Raw genomic sequence first — 13,064 nt, forward strand, 5'->3', positions numbered from 1 at the left:
TATTGATGGGATTCCTTGACCCTCTAAACCTACAAGGGCATACATCATAAGGGAAAAAACAGGAACCTTCCTGTCCACTTGAAATGTCCAGCAAGAAGTGTTCTGGCACATAAAACCTGAAGTGAGAATGTTTTGGACATGCAGACATTTTTGAGGTGGTAGTTTGTAAGATTTAATAGTACGAGGGAATACTTTGAATTATAGAATGTGGAAGCAATTATTTTTTTCCTGCTCTTATGGTTTCTAAGATTAATGGAGGAGCTTGTACATAATAAATTAGGGCTCAGACTTGAACAAGGAGACTACTTTAATGTAGGAATATGAACAAAACTGTAGACCCGGTGTCACGTCTTTGGGGTCGATTCGCGAGTCACAATTTTTAATTCTCACGCACCAACCTGACAAGGTCAACACCCTGCTTCAGAGGCTTTCTCTCGTTCAGATCTGTATCTTTCCACCCCCCCCCCCCATCTTATGTACTCTGACCTCACTTTTTGTGGGAGTATTATTTAATGCATCGGGCCATAAAAAATTACCGAACGCATGGGGAGGGTAGGGGGTGTATGTCCAAGTGTTAAGGAGTGTGTTACAAGGGGGGGGGTAGTGTTATGGAGGGAGGGGGAGTGTTTCCAGTTCTGTTATGTAACACTAAATCAATTGACGAAAAAAAAAAAATTTTCCCAGGAACCCTTAATTTAAAGATGCGAGTATTTAATGATACACTCCCTATTCGATACATTAATGATAAAAGCAAATCGCTTTTATATAAGTTCCATCATTGTTAGTCAATCATTGATTTTTTTTTCCACAGATACTGAATCTCATTGGCAAATGAAAGCAATAATATGGAACATATTTCGAAAAGGTTACATCACTCCAGAGTGATTTGTCCGATGACATCATGACCGCTGCCTGGTCTTATTAAACGGCACACGATACCGCCTTTACTTTTCCAAATATAGGTTGTCGGAACTGGAAGGAAAAAAAAAACCGGGATAAATAGCATCCCAAGATTAAGATATGAAATAAGGGGAGGTGGGGTGTCAGATTTGGGCAAAAAAAAAAAAAATGCATTTTGTAATTTTTGAATGCCCCCGGACAATGAAATTTCCAAAATGGCACGATTGAGTCACAGGTTTAAAGACTCAAATGTAAAGGTTCAAGTCCATGTACCATGGATTCTTCAGCTTCACGAGTCGACAGGAGAGTGCGTGAGCCATACATAAACTGGTCCAAGTTACAATAAACCTGCTATACTGCACAATACTACTATGTGAACATTAATTACATTATTCTACCACAACAACCTGCAGAATTATGAATTAATAGATTACTGCTGATGACAATTCTTCTTCTCATTCGTTCATAAGTAGCACAAGACTGTGGGGTTTAATTGGCTGAGGCAATGGCTGTGCCATTGAAGCAATGCCCTCTGCTGGTCATTTGTAATTCGTTCATGGTGGCGACCACAACTCGCCGACTCTTCACAAAGGACACCATGTGATCTTTAACGTCCACCAATGAATGCTCGCAAACAGGACATCCGTTTAATGTCCACCCAAGGGACGGCGCACACATTGATTAACCACCCTGCCTGTGAAACACCAGGATGACAGTTTATATCTGGGTTAGGATTCAAACCCAGGCCAGACAGCTTCAAGGTGACTGTGCCAACCTCTGAGCCATCCTCCCAGCCCAGTTAGGGAGTGATTGTTTAAAATCCATTTCATCTGCAGGAGTAAAAAAATATATTTATCTTCAAACAATATTAAAAACTGCACTCGGGCAACCAAGGGATGTGACGATCATGAGAGTTATCATTTGGGGTACACTGGTTATATTGAGTGGTTAACTTGATGACAGAGTGAGTAATGCCCTGTTATATTGCATTCAATGCTGTGGGTTTGATTGCCGTAGCTGGTCAGAAATATGACCGAAACCAAGCCGAAACAGCCTAGAGGCGAGTGTGCGTACCTTGAGGCCATCCGGTCAGCCCACTGTTGCCGACAATGACTATATTATACACAACTACAAAAACTATAATGATACTGCATATTATAACGATACCAACGATATCATCACTGTAATCTGCCGTGACAACACAGACATTGCAGTACGTATAGTGCGCTCATCGATCCATCAAAATATCCCACACGAGATTAAACTACAAAGCATGATTTTTATTGCTTTATTCCAGGGCAAGGTCAAAACCCATGGCACCGTGCAGAATTAGCTGTTTAAACTCGGGGTAAAAACATCTGTTACTGCACCGTCTGGATTCACAAAGGAACCTTATTCTGTAGCTCAGCACAAGCCCTCACCAGAAATGCCAGGAATTGCTGTCGGCCTATAGCTCTGGCCGTCGGTTCTGAGGCTGCCAAGGTTTGACGGACGCCAGAGTTAACCTGAGCCAGAGAATCTGTCCGAGAAAACGCCAGGCCATATTGAAACAGCTGAGATCTTCCCACTTTTATCAGCAGCACGTTAGTAAGCCCATAAGGCTACACTGAACTTCCACCGGTTGCACGCTTCTATGGAGTAGGGTATGTGGTCAATGGATGATACAGCATCGCAAGTTTCAGCAATACCGCAAGAAAAAGGGAAACAGTGTCAATTCTACCAAATTGATGAATGCCTAAGAGAGCAATGTGGTTTAGCAGGAAGGTCGGCAGTGTAGCTAAGGATAATCAAAAGGCATTCATCATGTACAAAATAACAGGACTAGAGTCCGGCTCATATCACTAAAGGAGTATATGGGCTAGTCAAGGATATAACTCGGCAAGCCAAGATAAGATATGAAAAGGATATAGCCAAAAATATTAAGCATAACAGCAAGACATTCTTTAACCTTAACTGCACTGGGAGGGCTGGGAGCCCCCCTCCTCCCACCCCCATGACATTTTTCACAATATTTTTTTGCAACCGTCGAGGATTTCAAATTCCACTCTCATGACTTTTTCTATCGGCTCTTGCACACATTTTGATACCACGTACATCCAAATCGGACTTACCTTTCAGGCGTCGCATGACAATTAGTAGTCACATGTCCTAAAAAAAAAAATATTAAAAACCTGCAATTTTTGTGCAACGAACACATGTGACCGAGGGCGACATGCTTTAGGACACTGATGGTGTAAATTAATTGGCCTGTAATTTTTTTCTGAGCGTTTTTGCACGTTCTCAGACAAACTGAATAATTATCGACAAACAAAATACATCCACACCTATAAAAGACAAAATCTCTGTCTGTCTTTCTGTCTCTTTCTCTCGATGTTCTATGCATGGCCACATCTTTTAAGTTACAAACTCCAAACTCAGAGTACAAATACAACTTTGTGAGTGGGCAACACAAGCAATGTGGCCTCACGTGAGGGTGTAGGGGACGGGGAGGGGAATGTAAAATCTCTATGTGAATGTGTACCATGTAGCTCCTCCTGGTGGTAGTGGCAGAGGGAATTACAATTTCCAAATTTCCTTTGGCTACAAAGTGTTACTTATTCACGTTTCTCTTCGCGCACAACGCCGGTTAATCTGCATGTAAAAATACAAAATTATCATGATGAAAAAAAAATGTTCACCGTTGCATTCATTACGTGATATATGCGTATGCAAATTTTCAAGTTCATCGGACCATCGGCGATTGGACCCAGTCAGGGAAATGTCAAAATCACCCAGTTCAGTTTGGGGTAAATGCACAAGGGGTAAGGAAAGGGTGAGGACAAGTGTGGGCCCATTGAGGTACAGCACAGGAAGAGTGGTTCATAAGGAAAGCCAGATGGCAGGCTTATTCCCCTCGCCGAAGGAGAGGGTATTGCATTTGGGTCCGTTTGTTACTTGGCCAAAATTTGTTTTCCAAGTATGTTGGTCTGTCTGTTTGTCTGTCACAAGATTTTAGGCCACAGTTTTCAAGCAATCGTTCTGAAATTTGTGTGTGTGTCGGTGACCGGCCAAGGACAGCAACGCTTAATTTTGATGAAGATCCGGATCTGAGAATTTTTTAAATGATTCTTCACCATTGAGAGATCGGGCCAAAAACGATATATAGCACAATATCTCAAAAGGTTATGGATGGATTCACACGAAACTTGGGGGACAAGTTGGGTATGTGACAAGGACGAATTGATTCAATTTTGGTGAAGATCTGAATACGGTTCTGCATACGAGAGTCATTTAAATTTTAACTGATTCTTCACCATTGAGAGATGGGGCTAAAAAGGATATTGCACGATATCTGAAAAAGTTGTGTGAACAGATTCGGATGAAACTTGGTGGACAGGTTGGGTGTGTGACAAGGACTAATTGATTCGATTTTGGTGACGATCCGAATCTGGATCTGAGAATTTTTTAAGTGATTCTTCACTATTGAGCGATGAAGCCGAAAACTATGGAAAGCATGAGATCTCAAAATGTTGTGGACAAGTTATGACAAAACTAGGTGGATGAGTTGGTTAAGTGACAAGAACAAGCCGATTCGATTTCGGTTAAGGTCCGGATTCAGATTGACCTATGGCATACAATAGGTAAACTATTCAACCTGGTGGAGGTATGCGCTCTCCTGAGTGTCGCTCCGTTTCGCCAAGTTGTCACTCTATGAGTGATTTTTCATTTATTTGTTTGTTTGTTCCGCACAGAACTTTCGTGTTTTTCTCCACAACCGCTCATCAGATTGATACAAAATTTTCATCATTGGTGTGACTACTCACGTAGAATACTGTAATGATAATTATGATGTCATAGGCCACGTGGAGTGGCAGCCATATTGGAAAAACTTTGGACCTCTGTATCTCTGAAACCGCACCAAGGAAAAAATTTCAACTTGGCACATAGCAAATACTCCTCATGGGGAATAAGTGTGACTTTTTTAAAGTCATAGGTGCCTTTGTTATGACGTCATAATTGCGTACGTAGAACACTACATCCGATCAGTATGAAAATTTTTGAGGCTCATCTCGGGATAAGATGCTTCACAGAAAGAAAAAATAAAAAAAATATAAAAATAAAAAAAACGATGACTTCATCGGTCACGTGATTCGGCAACCATATTGTTTTTCTTTTTTTAATTTTCAAAAATCTTCTCTGAAATGGTTGAACATATCGAGGCGAAACTTTACAAATATACCGCCTATCCATGAGGAACAAAAGGTTCACACATATGACGTCATACGTCATATGGTTTGGCAGCTATATTGGATTTACCCTTAAACATATAAAAAATCTTCTCCAGAATGGCTGGACAGATCAAGGGGAAACTTCACACAAATGATCCCCCAAAGCATATGTGTGCAAGTTGTTTAATGAATAATAAATTGATGTCACAGGGTTTAGCAGCCATATTTGATTTAAGAAAAATATTAAATAATGTTTTCTCTGAAACTGCTTCATCAATTGACGTGAAACTTCACAATTGTGATCCAGTAGTGATGGGGAATACATGTTTTAAATTTAAAAACTTGATCGGACACATAGTCTGGCAGCAAGAATTATTCCATTTTTTGATGTGGGTTTGTGTTTTTTGTTGGTTTTTTTTGTTTTTTGTTTTCGAATGAGGCTCACTTGGATATGCCTGGATGGGTTTGAGGGTAGAGGAGTAACAGCTGAAATGTGAATCCTATCCAGGTTCCTCCTGATGACTTAATCTTTTATTTTTCCTTGTTTGGGTTCCTTCTGATTACTCCAATGTAGGACTGTTCCTGTTTGGTCTTCCATTTGATCTGAATTTAATCCTATTCTGCATTTATTTGAATAATAATAAAAAAACGTCATGGATCAGGTGTCCGATTAAAGCAGGGTTGCATCAAAGCAGGACCTCTTGGTACCTGGTCATCACTGCCAGCAGTTATAAAGTGGCAGTTGTAATTATGTCTCTTATTAATTATGTAGCACACCAGTGCACAAATGCCACACAAAAGAAGTTCTGGAGAGGGTGTGCAATCTCCGATTGCTCTTTTTCTTGTTCAACAGTTATTTTGCTTAAACATTAACGCAAGAACAGTTTGGAGAATTGCCAATAGCTGAGTATCTATCAAGGAGGTGAGGAAGGGCTTTTAGAAGAGATCCAAGTTGGAGTTGAGGAAGTGAAGAAACAGCTTGAAAATTTAAGGCATGATAAAGCTACGAGGCTGGATAATATGCATCCAAGGAGTATCGAGGTAGGTGACTGAGCAGGTAAGTGTGATAACGGATATCTTAAACAGCTCGTTGGAGTCAGGATAGGTACGAAGAGATTGAAGAGAAGAAAATGCAACACCATTATTTAACTTGGGAGTTCATAAAACGCCTTACCCCATGCAGTGTTAAAGTATTTAAGTCAACTAAAATAAAATAATTTTTTTAAAGGTTGTAAAAAAAAAAAATTCCAGAAGTTCACTGCAGTTGTCCAGTGTCTTTTACACTACCCTATCTAATACGTTACATAAGTTATTTGTACCTGCTGTTTGCGTCCTTTACAACATCCTTAAAAACAATAAGTTTCCTGTTTGGAATGATTTTCAGTTTTGTTTGACTGCCAGGCAGGCAGACAGAGCAAAAGAAAACGAACTATAATGTTTCATTCTTGAAATGTGTTTTTCATTCTTGGACACAAGAGTAAGATCAGGGTGTGGTGATAGATGTGGGGGTAAATGGACAGCACAGTGCCAGGCAGCCACATTGTAAAGCTGATTGTATTTGTAGGGGGATAAATGATAAATGAAAGAGGTAGTGTTAACACCATACAGGAATTTAGTGAGGCCTCATCTGGAATATTGCGTTCAATTTCAGTCGCAACATTTGAGAAAAGACATAGCCGCCATGGAAAGGGTCCAGTGCAGAGCTACTACATTGACTCCTGGGTGAGCGAGACTTAGCGATGAGGAATGGCTGAAGGAGACTGGACCACATTTAGTGAATTACAAAAGGGGATTACGAAGGGATCTGATTTAAAAAAAGTTTAAGACAATGAAGGGTATAGAAGGAATAAGCAGGAAAAACTTTCAGCAGAATGCGGTACAAAACATTGATAGTTTAATGATTATGACCAAACTTCATTGTATGTACTTACAAATTGTTGGAAAAGTGCTCGAACCGCACCAGGAACATTTCAAACTAGTCTGGAAGTACCCAACTCGAGCCTGTGGCAACAAATTGGTGGAAATGTCATGGAGTGTTCATATATTTTATTACAGAGATGTGTATTTAGATGTGAGTATTTTTGCAAAATACTGTGGGAGTTTTGTTAAAGTTTGGTTGTGAAGTAAAGAAAGCGAACTGAGAGATGACCAGCAAATGCCGGTTGTTTAATTCAGAGCCTTTTCTTTGTAATTGCACTTTTTATACAGGATGGTATCGAAGCTCATCCTTCTTCATATGCAGCACAGGGCTGTGGGTGGCATTATTGGCTGAGGGTGTGGCTGTGCCACTGATGCAATGCCCCAATTACCACATTACACTGGTACTCATTTTACTGACCTCGGAAGAATGACAGGCTGTTAAACCCGCCTGGTGGTAATTCAACGACAAAAAGGGGCTGGAACTCAAGACCCCCAAGATCCCAAGCGAGCCACATGAACCATGAAGAGAACACCAGGCTTATCAAATCTCATGAAGGAGCAGAATAACAGGGAGCAAAGGTCAGGTCAGATATGGGAGCATGTGCTGGAGCAGTGCGTAACTGCGTACACTTTCAATCGGTACTCCAGGGGCCTCCATCTGGTCATTCCCAAGGCAGATGCCTGGCCCATCCCCATCTCCTTAAGATGCTGATCAATCTGCTGCAACCATGAGGCACGTGGTCGGCCCATTGGCCTCCTCCACTCATGAGGCTCCCTCACTGAGAAAATCTGGTGAGCAGGATCATAGTCAAGAAAACGAGCCACATATCCAAACAGTCGCAGCTGATGCTCACGGACTATGGAGGTAACAAATTTCAATGGAGTCTCTCTCAAGCAACCGCTCGTTGGACAGAAAGTCTGACCAGCGATAGCCAAGGATTCTCCGAACAAACCTGGTACCAAAGGAATTGAGTCTCCATCTCAGAGTCCAAGTCTCACATCTGCAGAGCAAGACTGGAAGCACCAAGGACCTGAAAACTCAGACTTTCATCCTCCTGCACAGGTACTAGCAGCACCCCACCACACCCCATGATCCAGTGAATCCATGACTCCCCAGACCCCAGCAAGAGGTCTGTTGACCTCTGGCTCACAGCCCGCAGAGACAGGAATATCACTGCCAAGGTAAATGAATCTGTGTCATCAACATCCTCACCACAAACAGGTACAGACAAGATAGCAGCATCCAAAATGCCAACGACAGCCTGGATCTTAGCTTTGACCCAGGAAAGCCATCATCCCAGTGTCTCCGACTCTTCAATCAGCACCTCAAGGGCCCACAAAAGGATATCCAGAGTCTCCACAAAGACGACTGCATCATCTGCGAAATCAATGTCAGAGATCTTGACATTCCCAAACGATGCACCGCAGCTTGATCTCTCCGACATCCTCCACAGAATTCAGTCCAGATAAGCGCTGAAAAGTGTGGGGGCCAGTACACACCCCTGACGAACTCCAGTAACCATTGGAAATAAGTCAGAGATGGTACTACCACATGTCACAGCACTCTCAGTACCAGAGTATAGTTCAGATATCAGATTTAACAGTTTTCGTGGCATCTCACAAAGACCACGAATCCTCCAACAGGCATCCCGATTCTCTGAATTGTATGCTTTGCAGAGATCACAGGCTGCAAGCAGCTTCTGCCAAAACTCCCGTCTGCATTCAGTGAGGACCCGAAGAGCAAGGATACGGTCAATCATTGACCTCTTTGGTGTTCAGCCTGACTTGTGGATGCTGGTGCTCAAGCAGATGGTGGCGAACCATATCAATAATTATCCGAGCAAAGACCTTGTGCGGCACTGAGAGCAGCGTCACCCCATCAGTAGTTCAGTTATAGCAGTCATGGCGATCACCCTTCCCTTTCCAGAGAGAGACAACAAGGCACCTCTTCCAGTCAGTTGGGATGATGCCTGTGTTCCAAGCAGAGCACAGAACTGCATGCAATGACACGAGTACAGCATTTCCACCAGCCTTGAGAATTGCAGCATGGATGCCACAGATACCAGGAGCTTTACCCCCATTTCAATCGGTTCACCACAGGCTGTGTTTCCATAAATGAAGGTGGATCACAGTTGAATGGAGGGTCAGCAATAGGGATCATAACACCTTGACATCCAACTTGACAGCTGGTGGATCGGCCTGGTACAGCCACTCAAAGTAACCAGCCCAGCGGGCCTTCACTTTGAACTCCTCTGTCAACAGCCCACCACCCTCCACTCTCACTGCAGTACACCGAGGAATGGGCTTGGAGGAACACAATGCACGAATTGCCCTGTAAGCAGAAAGAAAAATCACTTGACCACAAATGATGCTCCACCACCTCACAGATTCCTTACACATAGACCTCCTTGTATACCCCGATTAAAATAGGTATACCATATCCCTGTGTCGTAAGAGGCGACCAGGGTTGCGTCAGGAAGGGCATCCGGCGTAAAACGTGCCAAATCACTATGCGGATCATACGGATGATCCGCTGTGGCGACCCCTAACGGGAGCAGCCGAAAGAAGAAGAAGAAGAAGACCTCCTTGTCCAGCTTCAGAGCAAGCACAGTTTTATGCCTCAACTCCCTCAACAGCTCAGCTCTGCCAATAAGCCTGGCCCTGCGACTCTGGTCAATGATATCCAGTATCCCTTGAGACCAAATTCTTCTTTGCCCTACGGTGAGTTCCAAGACATCCACTGGCAACATCAAGGACGGTGATCTTGAAGGCACTCCACAACTCTTCAGTATTCCCCAAAGCACCCAGACTCCCCAAATCCCCACTTAGCCTGTTCGCAAACTCTTCAACTATCCTCTCATTATTGAGCTTGCCAACATCCAGCCTAGGCTGGGATGGTACCATCCTTCTGGATTAAAGCTGCAACTTCAGAGTTGCTCCAACAAGCCTTTAGTCAATATTGAGGAACTGAACACTCCAGTTAACCCTGCAGTTCTGGATCATGCTCCAGTAACCATCAGAAGCACATGGTCAATCTCCTTTGCCACACCACCAGCGTTGGAATACCAAGTCCAGCGATGAGCCTGTGGGCACTGAAATCATGAACCAGCCATCCTAAGTCCACGACTTCTTGCAAAGTCAAGGAACTTAATGCTATTCTGGTGTACAGCTCCAGACCCATGGAGACCAACAAATGTCTCATAACCATCCCTATCAGTTCCAGTCGATGCTTTGAAATCCCCCAAGACTAGAAGAGTATCTCGCCTGGGGCACCGATCAACCACAGACTCGAGCATGGCATACAATGCGTCCTTCACGGTGAGATCACTCGCCTCAGTCGGAACATATACAGAGACCAGGGAAACGACACCCAATCCTTCGTCTCCGAATACGCTCGTTGACCGGTGTTGCCTCAATTATCATGGGACTCAGATTATTGAATACAGCTACAGCAACTCCTTGGGTATGGTAACCATCAGAGCAACCAGACAAATAATTGATGTAACCATCCACCATGATCTCACCACTTTCCAGTCTCCAAACCCCAGAGAGTGCTGTAATACCCATGTTCAAATGCTTGAGCTCAGATGATAACAGAGAGTTGATCATCCTTTCTGAGAGATAGGACATTCTAGGCACTTACTCAAAGGGACCGACTCAGGTTAACCCAGATCGCCACCTGGTGGAGGACACCTCAGCACCACTCCCCCACCCCCTGCAATCTGACCCTGAAGGTTTACCCTGTGGTTTTCCTCTGATCATCAAGGAATGGGGGTCCCAAAGGTTTTGCCCCAATCACGTCATCTGGTGAGCTGCCCTGTGAAGGGCAGCAGCACAGGAAATACTCCCACGGAGTGGGTTTTCAGATTTCCTTGCATTTGTGGGTTTTGCGGAATGAAGTGTTTTATGGTGGCCGGAGTGCAAATCCTGCCACCAACCTCCTGAAAAAAGTAATCCAACTACAGGACGACGACCGCAGACATAGTTGGGCACTAGAAATGGAATGGCTGTTGGCTCACAAGGAGCTCCTCACCCTTTGACAGGTTTTGTTTTCAATCCTGCTGGGTGTCCATATCCATACAGCCTCCTCACCAGAAAACCTGGTGGTGGAGACGGTTTCGTCGCAGACAACCCGACCATGAAACAGGTTAGTACAGGTTTACATGGTACAGTTAGTAAGTCATAAATGTAATCTGGCTTGACCTGACAATCAGCAAAGGGTCAACATAAAAATGTGCTGAAGTGAAAACAGAAACGATTCTCCATGTTCGTGGGGTTTGAACTATTGGTAAAAAAAATGAAAGTGTCCGACACCCTCTGTGAAAAACAATACTTGGGCATTATTGACTAGTTTGGGGTCTGAGGAGCAGATTTAGTTTTGTGTACCAATTCTCATCTCTCTGCACTGCTGCTCCAATCCATTTGAAGGGGGGGGAGCATGTGGGTGGCAAGCCTGTCTGACACAACTCAACTATTTATCATTGAAGAATGTTGATTTTGGTGTCAGATGAAAATCCATATCCAGTCCACAACAATTGTACTTTTAACTTTAGGTATACTCACATTTTTGCCCTCACGAGAACCCCACCCCCTCCACCCATCAATGAAGCAAACTTCTGACGAGGCAGCTCTTCTGCACATTACTCTCCAAGAGGTAAATATGAAGAAAGATGACAATGAGGACGAACATCCAATTCCTCCAATGTCCTATGGAGCTATTGTTATTGATGGAGGACTTCTCATGCACTCACTGATTCCAAAGCCAACTTGCACCACATTTCATGACATTTTATGACTATGTTCTATCCATACTTGAGATCTCAACTGCGTAGCTGTGATTAGCTCCATATTGTTTGGAATTGGTATTTTGAGCACAGTATCAAAACTGAAACGAGATCAAAGAGAGGTGGCTCAAAATCAGGAACTTGCACATATGTGATGTGTGCCACACAAATCCCACATGGTCTTCGACGAGGGAAACGATTCCTCTCAGATTCAAGTAATAAGCAAGAACTGTTTGAGTACCTCTCTCTGGAAGCAAGTCAGGCTGGATACCATGATGACAAACATCTTCTGGTGATCTTAAAGGACAGTCTTCTTCACGTTCGTCTTGGCGACATCGTGATCAATGCCTGCCATCATGAGGAAGCCGATACGTGCATCGTAATACATCTTATGGCCGCTGCTAGGACATGTCAATCTATTCTCATCCGGACTGGTGACAGATGTCCTGGTCATCACCATTGCTCAGTTGGCTACTATTGGCCAAATCAACCTCAGTGTTGAACTCTGGTTGGCCTTCGAAAGAGGCAAGAACGCCTCCTTCCTGATGTGAATGCTATCAGCCACTCTCCTAGCCTGGTGTTGGCTCAGTGGTTCGGGTGGCGGCTTAGGATCCTGAGTTCAAGCCCTGTCGGCCACTGAATTAATACACCAGGGGGTTGACTCAGCCTGTCATCCTTCTGAGGTCAGAGAAACGAGTACCAGTTCCAGTGCGTGTACTGGTAGAGGGGCACTGCATCAGCAACACAGTCGCGCTTCAAGAAATGATAGCTACCCCGGCAGCTAAGCTGCCATACGACCACACACACACAGCCACTCTCTTGGACCACATCGGACCAGAGCTCTTTCCTTCTTTCATGCCATCTCAGGGTATGATTCCACCAGGAGCCTAAAAATGAAGGGGGAAACGGATGTGGTAGAATGCCTGGCAAATGATTCCTGAAGCCACAGAAGCTCTTCAGTGCCACAGATCAGCCATTTTCAGAAACTATAGATGAATACCAAACTGTCCTGGATTGGATGGTTTTCAGGATGTATTACCCAATGGCAAAAATTGGCAGTTCCAAAAATGACCTCCGGTGCTCCCTCTTCTCCCCGAAGAGCTGTGATCTCGAGTGGGTTCCACCAACACAGGTGCATGGTGGCTTCAAGCTGCTCTGCAGGCCACAAGTCATTAGCACATCATGGATGAGGACCCTTTCCAGTTTGAATGGAAGGAGAGTGAGGATGGTGGACTGGTGCCCATCTGCACCA

General features: G+C 43.9%; 1 long non-coding RNA gene across 1 annotated transcript in view; it reads right to left on the minus strand.

Annotated features, from left to right (window-relative positions):
• Positions 1 to 2,192: 2,192 nt before the first annotated feature.
• LOC147023787 (uncharacterized) overlaps positions 2,193 to 13,064 on the minus strand; it is a 35,784-nt gene continuing 24,912 nt past the window's right edge. Inside the window, exons 2-3 of the long non-coding RNA XR_015059757.1 lie at positions 7,040 to 7,109; positions 2,193 to 2,531 (exon numbers count right to left, since the gene is read on the minus strand). This is a non-coding gene — a long non-coding RNA (uncharacterized LOC147023787). The remainder of the gene's footprint in view (positions 2,532 to 7,039; positions 7,110 to 13,064) is intronic.

The sequence above is a fragment of the Eptatretus burgeri genome, chromosome 7 (assembly GCF_056783735.1).
Source record: "Eptatretus burgeri isolate ZD-2024b chromosome 7, Ebu_testis_v1, whole genome shotgun sequence".
Classification (NCBI taxonomy): Eukaryota; Metazoa; Chordata; class Myxini; order Myxiniformes; family Myxinidae; genus Eptatretus; species Eptatretus burgeri.